Raw genomic sequence first — 20,000 nt, 5'->3', positions numbered from 1 at the left:
ATGACAAGATCCCCAACTTCTGGTTGAAATATCTAACAGGAATGCACAAAAAGCTGGCTGAAAACTTTAACAACATACTAGCAGAGCCAGAGACAATGCATGAATGGCTCACGAAGGGGAAAACCATCTTAATTCCCAAATCAAATGAGACAGCAAAACCAGAAAACTACAGACCAATAACCTATCTCCCTACAATGTACAAGGCATTTACTGCAGTGATATCGCAAAGGCTGAACAAGCACCTTGACGAAAACAACCTGTTTCCAGAAGAGCAGAAAGGATGCCGCAAAGGCTCATATGGCTGTAAAAATCAACTAATGATTAATAAAGCCATAACTGAAGACAGCCACAGAAAGAAGAAAGGCCTCAGTATGGCCTGGATCGACTACAAAAAGGCGTTTGATAGCATCCCCCACACATGGATCCTCGAAACACTAGCCATTAACAAAGTAGCGCCAACAATTATAAAATTCATAGGGCACTCTATGAATAAATGGCAAACAGTGCTACAGCTCCAAACAAAAGAGGGACTCATGAAAACCAAAGCCATCCCCATTAGAAGAGGAATATTCCAGGGAGACACGCTCTCTCCACTCCTTTTCTGCTTGGCACTGTCACCTCTATCTTATATGCTAAATAGAACTGGATGCGGATATAAATGTTACGGCAAAACGATCAGCCACCTTTTATATATAGATGACCTAAAACTATATGCTGCAAATGACAAACAGCTGGAAACACTATTAAAGACAGTTCATGGATTTACCAAAGAAATAGATATGAAATTTGGATTAGAAAAATGCGCCAAAGTAACCCTGAAAAGAGGAAAAATAGTTAAGAGTAGCAACATCACACTAGATAAAACCAATGAAATAAAAGAATTAGACCAAAGCCAAACTTACAAATACTTAGGAATTCATGAACTAGATGAGACACAACACACACAAATGAAAGAGAAAATAAAAAAAGAATATTATAGACGAGTTAGATCAATACTAAAAACAGAGCGCTGCTAAAAACAAGATAATAGGTATTAACACTTTAGCCGTACCAGTTACAATATACTTTACTGGACACTAAATGAACTGACCAAAATAGATAGGAAAACAAGAAAAATAATGACAGGATCTAGAATGCATCACCCAAAATCTGACATAGAAAGACTATATATACAACGTATAAAAGGTGGTAGAGGCCTTATACAGCTGGAAAACTACAATAAAATAACCACCATAGGACTTCAAAAATATCTACTTCAGAAGGAAGGAAAACTGATACAAATAGCGGCAAAACACGAGCAAAACAAAAAACTGTTCTCAATATTTAAGGAAGCTGACAAATACAAACAAGAAATCACACCACCTAATAAATATGAAGAAGAAGAAGAAGAAGAAGAAGAAGAAGAAGAAGAAGAAGAAGAAGAAGAAGAAGAAGAAGAAGAAGAAGAAGAAGAAGAAGAAGAAGAAGAAGAAGAAGAAGAAGAAGAAGAAGAAGAAGAAGAAACAACAAAAGCTATAAAACAAATGAAATCCAAACTAAAAATAGAACAGCAAAAAACCATGATAAAACGATGGCAAGAAAAGCCCCTTCATGGTAAATAGTGGACTAAACTAAACGCAAAAGAAATAGACAAAGAAAAATCCCAGCAATGGTTGAGAAGCTCAGGACTCAAAGCAGAGACAGAGGGATTTTTAATTGCAGCACAAGACCAAAGCCTCCCCACCAGAAATTACCAAAAACATGTAAGGAAAAGAAATATAACAAGTAACTGCAGAATATGTGGAGATGGACAAGAAACAATAAATCATATTATCTCTGGCTGCCCATTCCTGGCTAAGAAGGAATATATTCACAGACATGACAGAGTTGGAACCTACATACACTGGAAGCTATGCCAACATTATGGAATAACAACAGAAAAAAGATGGTATAGTCACACACCAGAAAAGGTCACAGAAAACGAGAAAGCAACCATACTCTGGGATATGCCGATACACACAGATAGAGAAATTAAGGCCAACAGAACAGATATAGTTGTCAGAAATCATGAAGAAAAAAATGCTTTCTAATTGATGTATCAATACCGGCAGATGACAACGTGTCTCTAAAAGAAATGGAGAAACTTTCAAAATACAAAGATCTGGAAATAGAGGTAACCAGAATGTGGAATCTAAAAACAGAAACAATTCCTATCATAGTAGGTGCATTAGGCATGATAAAAAATATTCAGACAAATACATAACAAAAACACCAGGACTTACAAACACATATAACATACAAAAAATTGCGCTACTAGGCACTGCACACATCCTATGCAGAACACTTTCAATACAGTAACCATCAGAGCATTAATTAATTCTTTTTATTGGCCACAAGGGCTGACAAATATGATTAGAAAACATAAAGGGACAAAACAGGACAAAAGGTTACAAAAGGTTTTGTCGGTTTTTGAAACAATCGAGTAAAAAGGCAGTTTAACAACGAAAATATAACAACGAAAAACTCCCAATAAGGGGAGGCGTTACGAAAAAAGAAAAGGTCTCACGTGGAAAAACCCATAAAAGCCACGGAAGCCTGGTCAGAAGGGGGGTAGAGAGCCCCTTTCTCCTTTTATAATACCTTTTTCAATTACAGGTGAAACCTGAGAATTGGTCCATTTACACTGGCCATTCTTGCACAATTCACCCACCTTTCAGAAAACTTGCTATCAGACAGCATTCTCCTCTCTAACCTCATCTTCCTTTTCAAGTGTAACTTGTTGAAGGAGGTCGGCGGGGCAATCTTCACTATGGATTCAGCTGATAGCTGGATCCGTCCTATACGTGACAGTAGCTGTTCGACATAAACCCATAGTTCAGCAATATTCGGGCACTGGACGAGTGTGTGCAGAACGGTTCGTCGTCCTGGCAACACCTCGGGCAGACCCGGCTGACGGTACTTCCGTGCCGGTAGAGTTTATCCCGAACAGGCAGAGCCCCTCGGTAGCACTGCCAGGCGAGCGACGTCTGGAAATTATCCATTAGCCCCGGCCCGAAAGTCCTTCCGAACAGACCGCTCAGTTCGTTATCATCAACGCCTGGAGTTAACCCTCTATAGAACGCTAGAGTGGAACTAAAACCGATCGCAGATCGCATTGCCCGCTTGGCGGAGGGCGGAGAGAGCTTGACGGCACTCGAGGTGCCAAGTGCCCTTTCTCGGTCTACGTTTGATCCAGGTCTGCAGCTCTGTCAAAGAGACGAGCTGCGGAAAGTCGCGTCTGACAAAAGACGACCACACCTGTTCACCGTCTAGGAAACGCTTGAGATTTGCAGCCTGGGCGCATGTCTGCGCATCAGTAACCACGGCATGCCAAGGCCTCCGTTCAGCGGTCGTTGACAGCAGATGGATCGCCTGACCAGTGGCACCTGACCCTTCCACAAAAAGTCGAAGAGCAGGCGCACCATCTTGGCCAACCTGTGGTCGGGACAAGGGACGACGGTTAAGCGGTAATAGATGACGGATGCGATGTACGCATTCGCCACCTCCGCTCGACCATTCACGGACAGCTTCCTCTCGGCCCATTTCTGGGTGAGACGTGCCATCCTGCTCGTCACTTCTTCCCAGTTTTTATCCACCTGGAGGTACGGACCGAAACAGACCCCGAGCAGTTTAACGGGTCCGTCTGTCCAGCGCCCTACGACGCTGTTGGACGGCATGGTCTTGCCTCTCCAGGTGTCCAGTTGCAAGCCCACAGACTTTTCCGCGTTAGTCTTTACCCCTGTCACCGCTTCGTACTCGTTTAGCGTCTCGCCAATCAGGTCAATGTGCCTGTGGGTCGACACCATCACGGTGACCTCGTCGGCATAGGCAGACACGCTGTTTCCGCCTCCTAGATCGCGCGGGATACCCCTCAAAGCCTCCAACTTGCGCAGTAATGGCTCGAGAGTCAATATGTACCAGAGGGAGGAGATAGGGCATCCTTGGCGGACCGAACGCGAGATGTCAAACGGTCCCAAAAGGTGACAGTTCACCCGTATCACCGAGCAGACATTGCAGTATAAAGCAGCGATCCACCCGCGGAAGACTGGACCGCAGCCAGCTGCCTTGAGAACAGCTGCCAGGTACCGATGGTCGACCCTATCGAAGGCTTTACTCTGATCTAAATTGGTCAAAGCCCCACCCACGCCAGCTTCGTTACCCACCCTCTCTATGATGTAGCGCATGAGATGGAGGTTGTCGTGTATCGACCTGGTCGGCACGGCGCATGTCTGCATCTTGCCAACCAGCTTGTCCACGACAAGCGCCAATCTCTTGGCTAGCACCTTGGCCAAAATCTTCAACTCTGCATTGAGCAGAGTGATGGGCCGAAAATTCCCTATAATGTTCCCCTTGTTTGGATCCTTTCTCAGCAAAGCCACCACCCCTCGACAGACAAAAGCAAGAATTCTCCCGTTTTGCTGCCAGTTGCAGTAGACGTTTGCCAACAGGCCCGCAAACAAGTCTGGCATTGAAGTGTAAAGCTCGTAGGGCAGACCATCCAAACCCGGCGATCTACCTCTCGTGCAACTCTTCGTCCTTCGCAGCACTCTGCCTCGCTGTCCGAGAGTTGCGGTAGGCCGTCCAGGTACACACCGAAGTCTGTACCGTTGTCCGTTCCACCGCTCGTCCCAAACAGTTGAGCAAAGCGCCGCTGAAACACCGCACACATCTGCTTCGGTTGGGTAACCTCGCGCCCGTTCTGGTCCACCAAAGACCGAATGGTTGCTTTGTTGCCTCGCTTCGCCTCCGCCACGCGGGCCCATCGAGCGGCTCTAGTCCCCTCCTCGCTTAGCGAACGTGCCTTAGCTCTGACAACGCAGCCTTCGTGTTTGGTGTCAAAGTGTTGGTCGAGGGCCAACCTTGCCGCCAACACGTCGGTCGCGATGCCAGTGTCAAGAGCCTCGTCTAGTTTCTTAACTAAATCCCGCTCTCTCTTCCTACGTTCAATACCTAGAGTCTTACTAAACCTAATCGACTCTACTCTAATTGCTCTCTTGAGGGCAAACCACCAGTTGTTGTTGATGATTGCCCCCGTGAGCGACCGCTTAACTGGTAAACTAATCCGGTCTCTGTAAGCTTTGCACGCCGTTAACGACGCGTTCAGCTTTCAGTAGCCGGGTCCCTGTCTATGTAGCCTATCTAAGTCGACCGTACAGATCACGAATTTGTGGTCCGTGTAGTCGACTAGGTGAAATTGTGGACACCCTATGCTGTCCTTATCCGCTGGCCTACAAAACACTCTATCTAAGTACGATCTAGACGACTCGATGCGATTGGTCCAAGTCCACATTGACACATTCGGGTTGTCTAGTCGAAACCTGTTGGACAGCTGAAAGCGCCCGAGTAGGTTGGCGAGTCTCTTGCACCCCCCTCTCCTATCAGATGCTCCCCTGCCCACCCGATCGAAACGTTCGTCTAAGACAGCGTTCCAATCCCCAACTAGCACTAGAGTGCGTGACGTTCCCAGGAAAACTTCCAGACGTTTGAAATAATCCGACTGCCCTGCTCCTGTCGGGGTGTAGGCAGCCAGCAGTCTTAAAGCACCACCGTCACTACCGTCTACGTCGAGGACCACCAACTTACCTTCCGGATCCAGGAAGACTGTCCTTATTTTCAAGTCCAGGCCCTTCAGAAACAACACTGCAGTACCACCACCGCCCGCTCCCGGCCGACACGGAGATAGAAATATCTCGTATCCGCCGAAAAGGGCTGCGAGTTCCTGCGGGTCGGAGAGCCTGGTTTCACTAATGGCTGCTACATCCACATCATGAAACCTCAGGTCGTTTAACAGGTGACCCTGTTTCCAAGGTGACCCGAGGCCTCTCACATTCAAGCAACCGATTCTAAGTTTTGCCATGTTTCAAAGGTGACAAAAAATAAAAGGAGAAAAAGGCTCTACTTACTGTTGTTGGTGGTGGGGGTGGCTCCCTTGTGCTTTTGCACGGGTGTTTCCACAATATTTTTATAAAGTTTCTTTGAGAAACTTCTCCCTAGCGATCCGACATCGTTAGGGAATTTCTGTTTTATGTCACTGTATGTCTTTTGGTTAATTTTAATGGTGAGAATGTGTGCTGGTGGAGTGTTGTGTGTAGGTATTATGAAATCTGTAATGTTTGTGCTTGTGTTGTCTTTTATATATGAAACCAGTTTTTCATTTTTTTGTGTTTATGGCTGTAATCGTGTCTGTGTGTGTTGGTGTGTGTGGCAGTGGCAGTAGTGGTGTCGAAAGTGTTGGTGTTTGTTGTTGTGAGTGTGTGCTGTTGTTGTTGTTGTTGATGTTGGGAAGCCCTATTTGTTTGTGCTTCCCCTGTGTGTCTTCTTTTTGCTTCTTCCTCCTCTTCTTCTTCGAAGGCACTGTGTGCCATTCACCTTTCTCGGCATCTGTGCTCGCACAATCCGAGCTGTCCTGATCCGGAAAGGGGATGGCTGTCGGGTCCGCTTCAGCAGCAGGGCGAAAAATTGTTGGTTCTGCTGGTAGCGGTGGTGTTGCTGTATCTGTTGATGATGGTAACGGTGTCGGTGATTCTTCTTCCTTTTTTGTTGTTGTTTTTCTTGGTGTTGGGGTTGGTGTTGGTTTGGTGGTTGTTGGAGGTGGTGTCGTTCGTCGTGGTGGTGGTGATGGTGTTGGTGGTGTTTCGTGCTGTTGTTGTTTCTGTTGTTGTTGTTGCTGCTGCTCTCTTGTCGTCTGCCTCCATTCTTTTTTTGTAAATGGAGCAGTCCCTTTTAAGGTGGCTTTCACTCCTGCAGAGGTAGCATTTTGGCTTTCGCCCCCCCCCCACAGCAACGTGCAGCCTGGTGCCGTCCGGAAAATTTACCGAGTCAGGTATGGCATTAATGTTTTCCTGCTGGATTTGTACCAGCAGTTGAACTCCCATACCTGACAAGTTTTTTTCCTCACTCTCCGTACATCCAGAATAGTGGCAGTGTCCTCTATGTCATAGATGACAGCCGCCACCAACCATGATATATTTAGTTCGGGGGGGACTAGGTCGATTTTTATTTTCGTTACTCTCCGCCCGAGGTACGTTGGAACGAGTAACAAATTTTCATTTTGCAAGGGCGAAATGGCATGTTCCCTTGCATCCTCCTCTGTTGGGAAACGAACCTCCACGGTTCCGAAACGCTTTCCTCTGGTGACATAGCTCTTTTTGCCCCATATGGGCTTTAGAGCTATTTCAAATTGCTGTGGTGTTGCGTTAATTAGTTTTTTTGTTTTTTCTGTCGAAAACCTTGTAAAATATTGTCTTTTTGTTAGTGTCATGTATGAGTTGTTGAGGTGTATTGAGGAAAACACTGTTCCCCTCTTTCCTCAACAAATCCTTTGCGCTTTTGATTTCCTCCATCGTAATGTTTACTTCCTCCGAGATTTGTTTTGCAATGGAGGCGAAATTGCTACGAAGGCTTTCACTGTTGTTGCTGGTGGTGGTGTCAGTGTGGTTGCTGGTCATTTTCTTTCCCTCCTTCTCCGGTACTGGAGCACTGGTGGAGGGAAGAGAAGGAAAATCTTCGATGACGTCAAAGGTGACGCCATCGTTGTCACTTTTATTTGGAACGCTTTTTCTTCCCTCCTTCTCCGGTAACGGAGCATTGGTGGAGGGAAGAGGAGGGAAATCTTCAATGACGTCGAAAGTGACGTCCTTATTTTCTTTCTCCTTTCGAACGCTGCACGTGCTTACTGCTTCGAAAGGAAAATTTTTGTTGCCTTTTATGGCGCGAAGTGGGCGGTTTGGAACCGTGTTTGGTGATGTGTGTGTTTGTAGAGGGGGTATTGATGGTATAAGGGAACAGCCGACTGGTCTCTTCATAGCCATTTTGTTTTTAAATGTTTGTAAAATTTTTGCAATTGTATAGTTCAAACAGTAATTTTACCCCCAATGGGGTAAAATTTTGCCGAGCCAACAAGCTCCGCTAGAAGGTAGTTGGCTTGGCCACATAAATATCGAAAAATATAAAAACTTTTACAGAAATTTCCAATCAAATTGGCAGAAAACTTACGGAGCAGCTTTACACACGTCCGTCCTCTCGAGAAGGAATAATAATAATAATCAATTCTTTTTTATTGGCCACAAGGGCTGACACGCATGATTACATAAAGGGACAAGACAGGACGAAAGGTTACAAAGGGTTTTGCCGTTTTTTAAAAACATCGAGTAAAAATCTTTATAACAACTTATAAAATTCAACAATGAAAAACTCCCAAAAGGGGGAGACGTTTCGAAAGGTTCCTGGTGGAAAAAACCCTACAAAAGCCAACGGGAGCCTGGTCAAAAAAAGGGGGTGTAGAGAGTCCCCTTTCTTCTCCTTTTACATTACCTTTTTCTTTGAAATCACAGGCGAAACCTGAGAACTGGTCCATTTATACAGGCCAGTCTCGCACAATTCACCCACCTTTCATAAAACTTGCTATCGGACAGCACTTTCCTCTCTAACCTCATCTTCCTTTTCAAGTGAAACTTGAAAAAGTTGATGAGGCCTTGACCAAAGAGGAAAGTGTCTGTCTTTAGCCCTTTCAAACGAGTCCACCACACGACCTCTTTCGCCACAGCCACTAGGCACAAGAAAACGGCCTCGCCCTCCTTGTTAAAGGAGGTCGGCGGGGCAATCTTCACTATGGATTCGGCCGATAGTCGGATCCGTCCTACACGTGACAGTAGCTGTTCGACATAAACCCATATTTCAGCAATACTCGGGCACTGAACGAGTGCGTGCAGAACGGTTTCGTCGTCCTGGCAACACCTCGGGCAGGCCCGGCTGACGGCACTTCCGTGCCGGTAGAGTTTATCTCGAACAGGCAGAGCCCCTCGGTAGCACTGCCAAGCGAGAGACCTCTGGAAATTATCCATCGGCCCCGGCCCGAAAGTCCTCCCGAACAGACCGCACAGTTCGTCATCTTCAACGCCTAGAGTTTCCCCGAGAACGTCGTCGCATTTTTCCTCCACTAACCCTCTATAGAACGCTAGAGTGGAGCTGTAACCGACCGCATTGCCCGCCTGGCGGAGGGCGGAGAGGGCTTGACGGCACTCGAGGTGCCAAGCGCCCTTTCTCGGTCTACGTTTGATCCAGGTCTGCAGCTCCGTCAAAGAGACGAGCTGCGGAAAATCGCGTCTGACAAAAGACGACCACACCTGTTCACCGTCTAGGAAGCGCTTGAGATGCCGCAGCCTGAGCGCATGTCTGCGCAACAGCAACCACGGCATTCCAAGGCCTCCGTTCAGCGGTCGTTGACAGCAGATGGATCGCCTGACCAGTGGCACCTGACCCTTCCACAAAAAGTCGAAGAGCAGGCGTACCAGCTTGGCCAACCAGCGGTCGGGACAAGGGACGACGGTCAAGCGGTAATAGATGACGGATGCGATGTACGCATTCGCCACCTCCGCTCGACCTTTCAGGGACAGCTTCCTCTCGGCCCATTTCTGGGTGAGACGTGCCACCCTGCTCGTCACCTCTTCCCAGTTCTTATCCACCTGGAGGTCCGGACCGAACCAGACCCGAGCAGTTTAACGGGTCCGTCTGTCCAGCGCCCTACGACGCTGTTGGACGGCATGGGCTTGCCTCTCCAGGTGCCCAGTTGCAAGCCCACAGACTTTTCCGCGTTAATCTTTGCCCCTGTCACCGCTTCGTACTGGTTTAGCGTCTCGCCAATCAGGCCAATGTGCCTGTGGCTCGACACCACCACGGTGACGTCGTCGGCATAAGCAGACACGCTGTTTCCGCCTCCTAGATCGCGCGGGATACCCCTCAAAGCCTCCAACTTGCGCAGTAATGGCTCGAGAGTCAAAATGTACAAGAGGGAGGAGAGAGGGCATCCTTGGCGGACCGAACGCGAGATGTCGAACGGTTCCGAAAGGTGACCGTTCACCCGTATCACCGAGCAGATGTTGCTGTATAAAGCAGCGATCCACCCGCGGAAGACTGGACCGAAGCCGGCTGCCTGAGGACAGCTGCCAGGTACCGATGGTCGACCCTATCGAAGGCTTTACTCTGATCCAAGTTGATCAAAGCCCCACCCGCGCCAGCGTCGTTACCCACCCTCTCTATGATGTAGCGCATGAGATGGAGGTTGTCGTGTATCGACCTGGTCGGCACGGCGCATGTCTGCGTCTCGCCGACCAGCTTGTCCACGACAAGCGCCAATCTCTTGGCTAGCACCTTGGCCAAAATCTTCAACTCTGCATTGAGCAGAGTGATGGGCCGGAAATTCCCTATAACGTCCCCCTTGTTTGGGTCCTTCTTTAGCAAAGCCACCACCCCTCGACAGACAAAAGCAGGAATTCTCCCGTTTTGCTGCCAGTTGCAGTAGACGTTTGCCAACAGGTCCGCAAACAAGTCTGGCATTGAAAAGTAAAGCTCGTAGGGCAGACCATCCAAACCCGGCGATCTACCTCTCGTGCAACTCTTCATCGCTTCCTGTACTTCCCAGGCAGATATCGGTCCTTCGCAGCACTCTGCCTCGCTGTCCGAGAGTTGCGGCAGTCCGTCCAGGTACACACCGAAGTCTGTACCGTTGGTGTCCGTTCCACCGCTCGTCCCAACAGTTGAGCAAAGTGCCGCTGAAGCACCGTACACATCTGCTTCGGTTGGGTAACCTCGCGCCCGTTCTGGTCCACCAAAGACCGAATGGTTGCTCTGTTGCCTCGCTTCGCCTCCGCCACGCGGGCCCATCGAGCGGCTCTAGTCCCCTCCCCGCTTAGCGAACGTGCCTTAGCTCTGACAACGCAGCCTTCGTGTTTGGCGTCGAAGTGTTGGTCGAGGGCCAACCTTGCCGCCAACACGTCGGTCGCGATGCCAGTGTCAAGAGCCTCGTCTAGTTTCTTAACTAAATCCCGCTCTCTCTTCCTACGTTCAATAGCTAGAGTCTTACTATACCTAATCGACTCTACTCTAATTGCTCTCTTGAGGGCAAACCACCAGTTGTTGTTGATGATTGCCCCCGTGAGCGCCCGCTTAACTAGTAAACTAATCCGGTCTCTGTAAGCTTTGCACGCCGTTAACGACGCGTTCAGCTTCCAGTAGCCGGGTCCCTGTCTATGTAGCCTATCTAAGTCGACCGTACAGATCACTAATTTGTGGTCCGTATATTCGACTAGGTGGAATTGTGGACACCCTACGCTGTCCTTATCCGCTGGCCTACAAAACACTCTATCTAAGTACGATCTAGACGACCCGATGCGGTTTGTCCAAGTCCACATTGGCACATTCGGGTTGTCTAGTCGAAACCTGTCGGACAGCTGAAAGCGGCCGAGTAGGTTGGCGAGGCTCTTGCACCCTCCCCCTCTCCTATCAGACGCTCCCCTGCCCACCCGATCGAAACGTTCGTCTAAGACAGCGTTCCAATCCCCAACTAGTACTAGAGTGCGTGACGTTCCCAGGAAAACTTCCAGACGTTTGAAATAATCCGACTGCCCTGCTCCTGTCGGAGCGTAGGCAGCCAGCAGTCTGAAAGCACCGCCGTCACTACCGTCGACGTCGAGGACCACCAACTTACCTTCCGGATCCAAGAAGACTGTCCTTATTTTCAGGTCCAGGCCCTTCCGAAACAACACCGCAGTACCACCACCGCCCGCTCCCGGCCGACACGGAGATAGAAATATCTCGTATCCGCCGAAAAGGGCTGCGAGTTCCTGCGGGTCGGAGAGCCTGGTTTCACTGATGGCTGCTACATCCACATCATGAAACCTCAGGTCGTTTAACAGGTGACCCTGTTTCCAAGGTGACCCGAGGCCTCTCACATTCAAGCAACCGATTCTAAGATTTGCCATGTTTCAAAAGTTAGGGAAAAAAAAAAAGGAGAAAAAGGCTCTACTTACTGTTGTTGGTGGTGGGGGTGGCTCCCTTGTGCTTTTGCACGGGTGCTTCAATAATATTTTGTAAAGTTTCTGAGAGAAACTTTTCCCTAACGATCCCACATCGTTAGGGAATATTTGTTTTATTTCGTTGTAAACTGTTTTGTTTATTTTTATTGTGAGAATGTGTGCTGGTGGTGTGTTGTGTGTAGGTTATGAAATCTGTAATGTTTGTGCTTGTTTTTTTTCAAATACTCAACCAGTTCCTGGTTTCTTGTATTCACTGCTGTAATCGTGTCTGTAATTGTGTCTGTGTTTGTTTGTGTCTGTGGTAGTGGCAGTAGTGGTGTCGAAAGTGTTGTTGTTGTTTTGTTGTTGTGAGTGTGTGTTGTTGTTGATGTTGTTGTTGATGTTGGGAAGTACTATTTGTTCGTGCTTCCCCTGTAATCTTTTTTTTTTCCTCCTTTTCTTTTTTGGAGGCACTATGTCCATTCTCCTTTGTTGGAATCAGAGCTCGCACAATCCGAGATCTCTTCATCCGGCAAAGGAATGGTTGAGGGGTCTGCTTCAGTAGCAGGACGAAAAGTTTTTGGTTCCGCCGGTATCGGTGGTGCCGCTGCTCCTGTTACTGTTGATGTCGCTGCTGTCGACCTTCGAGGTACTGGTGTCGGTGTTGGTTTGGTGGTGGTTGTCGGTGTTGGTTTGGTGGTGGTTGTTGTTGTTGGAGGTGGTGTTGTTCGTCTTGGTGCTGGTGTTGGTGGTGTGGCAGCCTTTGGTGTTTCTTGCTGTTTTTGTTGTTTCTGTTGTGTGGTTGTTGCTTGGTGTTGTTGTTGTTGTGTTGTTGTTGTTGCTGCTGCCTCTTGCTGAAAGCCTCCATCCTCTTTTTGTGAATGGGACAGTCCCTCTTTAAGTGGCTTTCGCTGCTGCAGAGAAAACATTTTGGCTTTCGCCCCTCCACAGCAACGTTTAGCCTGGTGCCGTCCGGCAAACTTACGAAATCAGGGACTTTACTTATATGTCTTGCTGAATTTGCGCAAGAAGCAGCACTCCCATCCCCAACCAGTTTTTCGCCCTCACTCTCCTGACATCTAGAATGGTGGTAGTGTCCTCTATATCATAGAGGACAGCTGCCACCAGCCATGACATATCTAGCTCAGGGGGGGGGGGGGGCCGATTTTTATTTTTGTTACTCTTCGCCCGAGGTGGGTCGGAACTAGTAACAAATTCTCAGTTTGCAAGGGCGAAATGGCGTTCGCCCTTGCAAGCTCCTCTGTTGGGAAGCGAACCTCCACGGTTCCAAAACGCTTCCCCTTGGTTACGTAGCTCTTTTGGGCCCAAATGGGCTTTAGAGCTATCTCCAACTGTTGGGGTGTGGCATTTGTTATTCTTTTTAGTTTTCTGTCGAAAACTTTGTATTATTGTTTTCTTGTTGGTGCTTTCAATCACCTCTTGTGGAGTATTGAGGAAGATGCCATTGCCATCCTTCCTCAACAACTCCTTCGCTCTTTTCACATCTTCTAGAGTTATCTTAACTTCCTCCGAAATTTGCTTCGCAGCAGAAGCAAAATTGTTGGAAGTTTTTTCTTTTATCTCCGTGTCAATGTTTGTGATGATTTTTGTATTGTTTTTTTTTTCCTCCTCCTTCCGTACCAAAGCATTGGGTGAAGGCAGAGGGGGAAAATCGAGAATTACGTCGAACGCGACGTCCTGGCTTGCATTCTCCTTTTGAACCGAGCGCGTGCTCTCGGTTCGGAAGGAGGATCTTTGTTGCCTTTTAAGGCGTGAAGTGGGTGTTTACATAATAATAATTTGTTAATCATAATAATAATAATAAGAATAATAATAATGTTCAATAAATAATAATAATGATAATAATAATAATGTAATAATAATAATAATAATATAAATATAATAATAATAATAATAACAATTCTTTTTTATTGGCCACAAGGGCTGACACGCATGATTACATAAAGGGACAAAAACAAAAAACAACAACAACACACCAATAATAATAATTTCAAACATATAAATAAGGCCAGAAATTCGGGCAAGAGGAACGGTCAATTATATGGACTACAGCATTCGACGGATACTTTAACCAACTCTATCACTATTACCATCATCATCAGCATCATCATATGCCCCACTACCACCATCATCAACACCATCATTATCACCATCATTATGACGTCACCAACACCACCACCACCACCACCACCATCATCATCATTATAATCTTCGTCGTTGTCATCATCATCATCATCAGCAGCAGCAGCAGTAACACTGACATCATCATCTATGTCGATATCACGATCTTCATCATCATCATCAACAAAAACGACAACACTATCACCGCCATCATCACCATCATGAACTTCATCCCCATCAACATCATCATGAACTTCATCCCCATCAACATCATCATCACTAAAACCACTACCCCATCGCCATTACTATCCTCTTTATCATCTCCACTATTACCACTAGCACCACCACCACCACCATCACCACCATCACCACCATCACCACCATCATCACAACCACCACCACCACCACAACCACAATTAACATCATCATCGTCGTCAAAATATCTTTTAATCATTTAAAACCCTTCTCCATCCGTTTCTTTGTTCTCTAAATTTGTTATAAATCCCCGAGACGTATAAATATTTGTTATCCGGGATTAAATATTTCTGTTGGAGGTGAGTGAGTGTGTGTCTCTATGTACCTGAACAAATATATATTCGTGTGGATGTGTGTGTATGTATGTTTATATATATATATGTGTGTGTAGAGAGAGAGAGAGAGAAAGAAGTGGTACAACAAGGTACCTATGTTTACTGGAAATAGCAGTTCATAAATTTACGACGCTATAGTAAAGCTTCACTGTGTATATATTGGCAAAGACGTGTGAGAGCAGCGAACATAAAAAATTTCCATTATTTTCATTATTTACATTTGACGGATATTCGTCCTCATCTTGTTTGTTGTTAACACAACGTTTCGGCTGATATACCCGCCAGACTTCATCAGGTGTCTTGGGGAAATTTCGAACCTGGGTTCTCATTCCTAAGGTATTTTTCGATGCTATTATTATTATTATTATTATTATTATTATTATTTTATTATTATTATTATTATTATTATTATTATTACCAGTCAATGTACACCACCAGCCCAGAAGGAATATAAGAGACGCCACGACAGTATAGCAAGGCTTGTCTATTGGATACTTTGCCACAAGTATGGACTTGACAGAGCAAAAAATTGGTACGACCACAATCCCGAAGGCATCATCGAAAATGATAATGTAAAGATCCTACGGGATTTTATCATTCAGTGCGACCATGAGATAGAAAATAGGAAGCCAGACATTGTCTTAATTGAGAAAGAAAGCAAACTTTGCTGGATCATAGATATAGCATGTCCAACTGACAACAAGGTATGCAATAAGGAAGAAGGAAAAGTCGATAGATATGACAGGTTAGCTTGGGAGGTCAACCAGTTGTGGTCGATGAAAAAGGTGGTAGTAGTACCAATAATTGTCGGAGCCCTAGGAACCATGAGTAAAAATCTTGAGAAGTACATGGAACAAATGGGGGCCGCAGTAAGGGGCTCTCGTATAAAACAGCACTGCTTGGAACCGCTCGAATACTCCCGAAGGTTCTCGAAAAATAAGAGGTGTTACCTTAGTTCACTGGTAGTGAACAGCTAACACCGTAATACATCTCCAGCGTTAGAAGCTGTGCAAAAGCAATGATGATGATGATAACAATAATAATAATAATAATAATAATAATAATAATAATAATGATGATGATGATGATGATGATGATGAGAGCTTTTGGGCGGAGGGGATGAATCAATTACATCGACCTCAGTGTTCAACTGGTACTTATTTCATCGACTCCGAAAGGATGAAAGGTAAAGTCAACCTCAGTAGAATTAGATTTCAAAGCTTAAAGACAGATGAAATGCCACTAAGCATTTCGCCCGACGTGCAAACGATGCTGCCAGCTCCCCTCTGCCGCCAGCTCCTCTTCACTATGGATTCAGATGATAGCCGGATTCGTCCTACACGCGACAGTAACTGTTCGACATAAACCTACAGATCAGCAATACTCGGACACTGGACGAGCGCATGCAGAACGGTTTCGTCGCTCTGAGTACACTTCGAGCAGGCCCGGCTGACGGCACTTCCGTACCGGTAGAGTTTATCTGGAGCAAGCAGCGCTGTCAGGCGAGGGACCTTTGGAAGTTATCCATGGGCTCGGCCCGAAAGTTCTTACGAACAATCTGTTTAGCTGATTATCATCGACGCCTAGAGTTTCCTCGAGAACGTTGTCGCACTTTTCCTCAACTAACCCTCTATAGAACGCTAGAGTGGAACTACTACCGACCGCATTTAACCCGCCTGGTGGAGGGCTGTGAGAGCTTGACTGCACTCGTGGTGCCAAGCGCCCTTTCTCGGTCTACGTCTGATCCAAGATTGCAGCTCGGTCAAAGAGACGAGCTGCGGAAAGTCGAGTCTGACGACCACACCTGCTCACCGTCCAGAAAAAGCTTGAGATGCTGCAGCCTGAGCGCATGTCTGCGCATCAGCAACCACGGCATGCCAAGGCCTCCGTTCAGCGGTTGTTGACAGCAGATGTAGCGCCTGACCAATGGTATCTTCCACAGAAAGTTGAAGAGCAATCGCACCAGCTTGGCCAACCAGCGGTCGGGACAAGGGACGACGGCCAATCGGTAATAGATGACGGATACGATGTACGCATTCGCCACCTCCGCTCGACCTTTCAGGGACAGCTTCCTCTCGGCCTATTTCTTGGTGAGATTGGCCACCCTGCTCGTCACTTCGTCTCCATTTTTCTCCACCTAGAGGTCCGGACTGAAACAGACCCCGAGCAATTTAACGGGACCGTCTGTCCAGCGCACTACGACGCTGTTGGACGGCATGTACTTGCCCCTCTAGGCGCCCAGTTGCAAGCCGACCGACTTTTCTGCGTTAATTTTCGCACCTGTCACCGCTTTGTACTCGTTTAGCGTCTCGTCAATCTGGTCGATGTGCCTGTGGCTCGACACTATCACGGTGACGTCGTCGGCATAGGCAGACACGCTTTTTCCACATCCCAGCTAACGCGGGACAACCCTCAAAGCCTCCAACTTCCGCAGTAATGGCTCGAGAGTAAATACGTAGAGAGGGTGAAGAGAGGGCATCCTTGGCGGACCGAACGCGAGATGTCGAACGGCTCCGATAGGTGACCGTTCACCCGTATAACTGAGAAGATGCCGCTGTACAAAGCAGCGATCCATCTGCAGAAGAGCAGACCGAAACCGGCTATCCGGAAAACAGCTGCTAGATACTGATGGTCGACCTTATCGAAGGCTTTAGACTGATCTAAATTGATCAAATCCCCACCCGTCCCAGCTTCGTTATCCACCCTCTCTATGACGTTGCGCATGAGATGGAGATTATCGTGGATAGATCTGGTGGGCACGGCACATGTCTGCGCCTTGCCAATCAGCTTGTCCATGACAAGCGCCAACCCCTTGGCTAGCACCTTGGCAAGATTCTTCAACTCTGCACTCAGTTGGGCCTAAAGTTCCCTATCACGTCCCCATTGTTTGGGTTCTTTCTTAGCAATGTCAGTTCTCCACATTGGCACATTTGGGTTGTCTAGTCGATATCTGTCAGACAGATGAAAGCGTCTGAGTAGGTTAGCGAGGCTCTTGCACCCCCACTCTCCTATCAGATGCTCCCGCGCCTACCCTATCAAAACATTCGTCTAAGACAGCGTTCCAAACCCCAACTAGCACTAAAGTGCGGGACGTACTCAAGAAAACCTCCAGACACTTGAAATAATCCGACTGCCCTGTTCCTCTCGAAGCGTAGACAACCAGCAGTCTGAAGGCACCCCCGTCACTACCGTCCACGTCCATGACCAACAACTTACCCTCTAGACCCAGGAAGACTATCTTTATTTTCAAATCCAGGTTTTTACGAAATAACACCGCAGTACCAATACCGACCGCTCCAGGCTGACACGGAGATAGAAAAATCTCGTATCCGCCGAAAAGGGTTGCGAGTTCCCACGAGACGGCGTGTCTGGTTTCGCTAATGGCTGTTACATCCACACTGTAAAACCTCAGGTCGTTTAACAGGTGACCTTGTTTCCAAGGCGACCTGGGGCCTCTCTGAGCACGACCATGTTTCAAAAAAGTATTTATCAAGGAGAAAAGGCTCTACTTACGGCTGTTGCCTGGTGGGGTGGCTCCATTGTGCTTCTGTGTAAGTATTTCCACCAGATTTCTAAAGAGTTTTTTGGAGAAACTTCTCCCTAGCGACCCAACATCGTCCGGAAATTTGTTTTTTATTTTATCATAGATGTCGTGCGAAATTTTCAGTGTGAGTATGTGTGCTGGTGGGTGTGTTGTGAGTGGGTATGACAAATTCTTAAATTTTTGTGTCTGTATTGTTTTTCAAGTATATCACTAGGAGTTCATTTTTCGTGTTTATTGCTGAAACGTTGGTATTGGTGGCGGTGGTGTCTGTGTGTGTTGGTGTGTTCAGTGGTAGTGGTGGAGAAGGTGTTGCTAATTGTTGTAACTGCGTGTTGTTGTTGATGTTGGGAAGCTCTATTTTCTCGCGCCTCCCCAGTTTGTCAGTTGTTACTTTATATTCTTTTTTTCTTTTCTTTTTCGGTGGCACTGTGTGCCACTCCCCTTTCTCACTATCAATACTCGCACTATCCGAGCTGATTTGGACGGGAAAGGGAATGTCTTTGGGGTCTGTTTCAGTAGTGTTTCGAAATGCAGTTTTATCTGATGTTGTTGTTGGTGGTGTAATCTCTGTTGAAATTGGTGTTGTTGTTGGTGGTGGTGGTGATGGTATCATTGTCTTTTTTGGTGTCATTGTCCTTCGTGTTGGTGTTGGTCTGATGATGGTTGGTGGCGGTGTCGCTTTTGGTGGAGGTGGTGATGGGGTTGGTGGTGCTGAAGCTTTTGGCTTTTGCTTCTGCTGCATCTCCTGTTGTTGTTTTTCTCAGGTGGTGGTGGTGGTGGTGGCGGCGGCGGGGCGGTGATAGCAGCGATGGTAGCAGCGGCGGCAGCGGTGGTGGCAGCGGCGGCGATGGCAGTGGTGGTGGCAGCAGCGGCGATGGCAGCAGCGGTGGTGGTAGCGGCAGCGGCGGCGGCGGCGGCGGTGGTGGTGATAAGCTGAGCGAATTGTTTGCTTAATTGTTTGCAAATAGACCTATCATCAAACATACTGTGATAATATTTCTTTGGAGATGTCACAAAGATGCTTTACGAGTACTATCATCCATAGTTTTGGCAAATACTTTGTAAGGGATTTTACGGATAAGATTTGTCCAGCATAAATGTTCTTACCTGATTGTAAAATGGCTGATTATTAATAGTTTGAACATCAACAGCCTGGCTACATTGTGAAGGCTCGTGGTCAGGGTATTCGGCTCACGATTGTAAGGTTGTGAGTTCGATACTTGGCAGCGCGTTGTGTCCTTCAGCAAGACACTTTATTTCATGTTACCCTAATTCACTCAGCTAGCAAACATGAGCACTACCTACATTTCAAATGGCTAGCCATGTCACATTCTGTGTCATGCTGAATTTCCCTGAGAGCTACATTAAGGATACGCGTGTCTGTGTAGTACTTAGCCACTTGCACGTTAATTCCACGAGCAGGCTGTTCCGTCGATCTGATCAACCGGAACACTCGTCGTCGTAACCGACGGAGTACCAGTTTTTATTTGCTCCTTTTTTAACCTGACTATTAATGAGCTAATTACTAATGGCCTGTCAATAACAGATCTGGAATACTACAAGTACCTAGAGATGGAAGAAAATATATTCTATGGTAGTATTTGTAATAAGGAACACGTAACTAGGGAACATGACCCGGATGTAAAAACATAGGCTTCGAGGTTCCCTGCCGACAATAAATCTGTGGCCCTCAATGTGTTGCTGTACCAGCACTCATACATATGTCTGGGGTCATTCGATTGGATGCTAAATGAGATGTAGATATTGATGTTAAAACCCGAAAATTATTCACTATTGTCAGAAATGTCCATTTCAATAGCGACATTGTGTACCTTTACCTAAAACGAAAATAGAGAGGCAGAGGCTTAACGTCGGCTCAAACAATCTTTGAATATTACATCATAAAATCTCAAT

The sequence above is a fragment of the Octopus sinensis genome, linkage group LG4, assembly GCF_006345805.1.
Source record: "Octopus sinensis linkage group LG4, ASM634580v1, whole genome shotgun sequence".
In the NCBI taxonomy this organism is placed as follows: domain Eukaryota; kingdom Metazoa; phylum Mollusca; class Cephalopoda; order Octopoda; family Octopodidae; genus Octopus; species Octopus sinensis.
The sequence above is the reverse complement of the archived record's forward strand: the minus strand, read 5'-3'. Positions refer to the sequence as shown.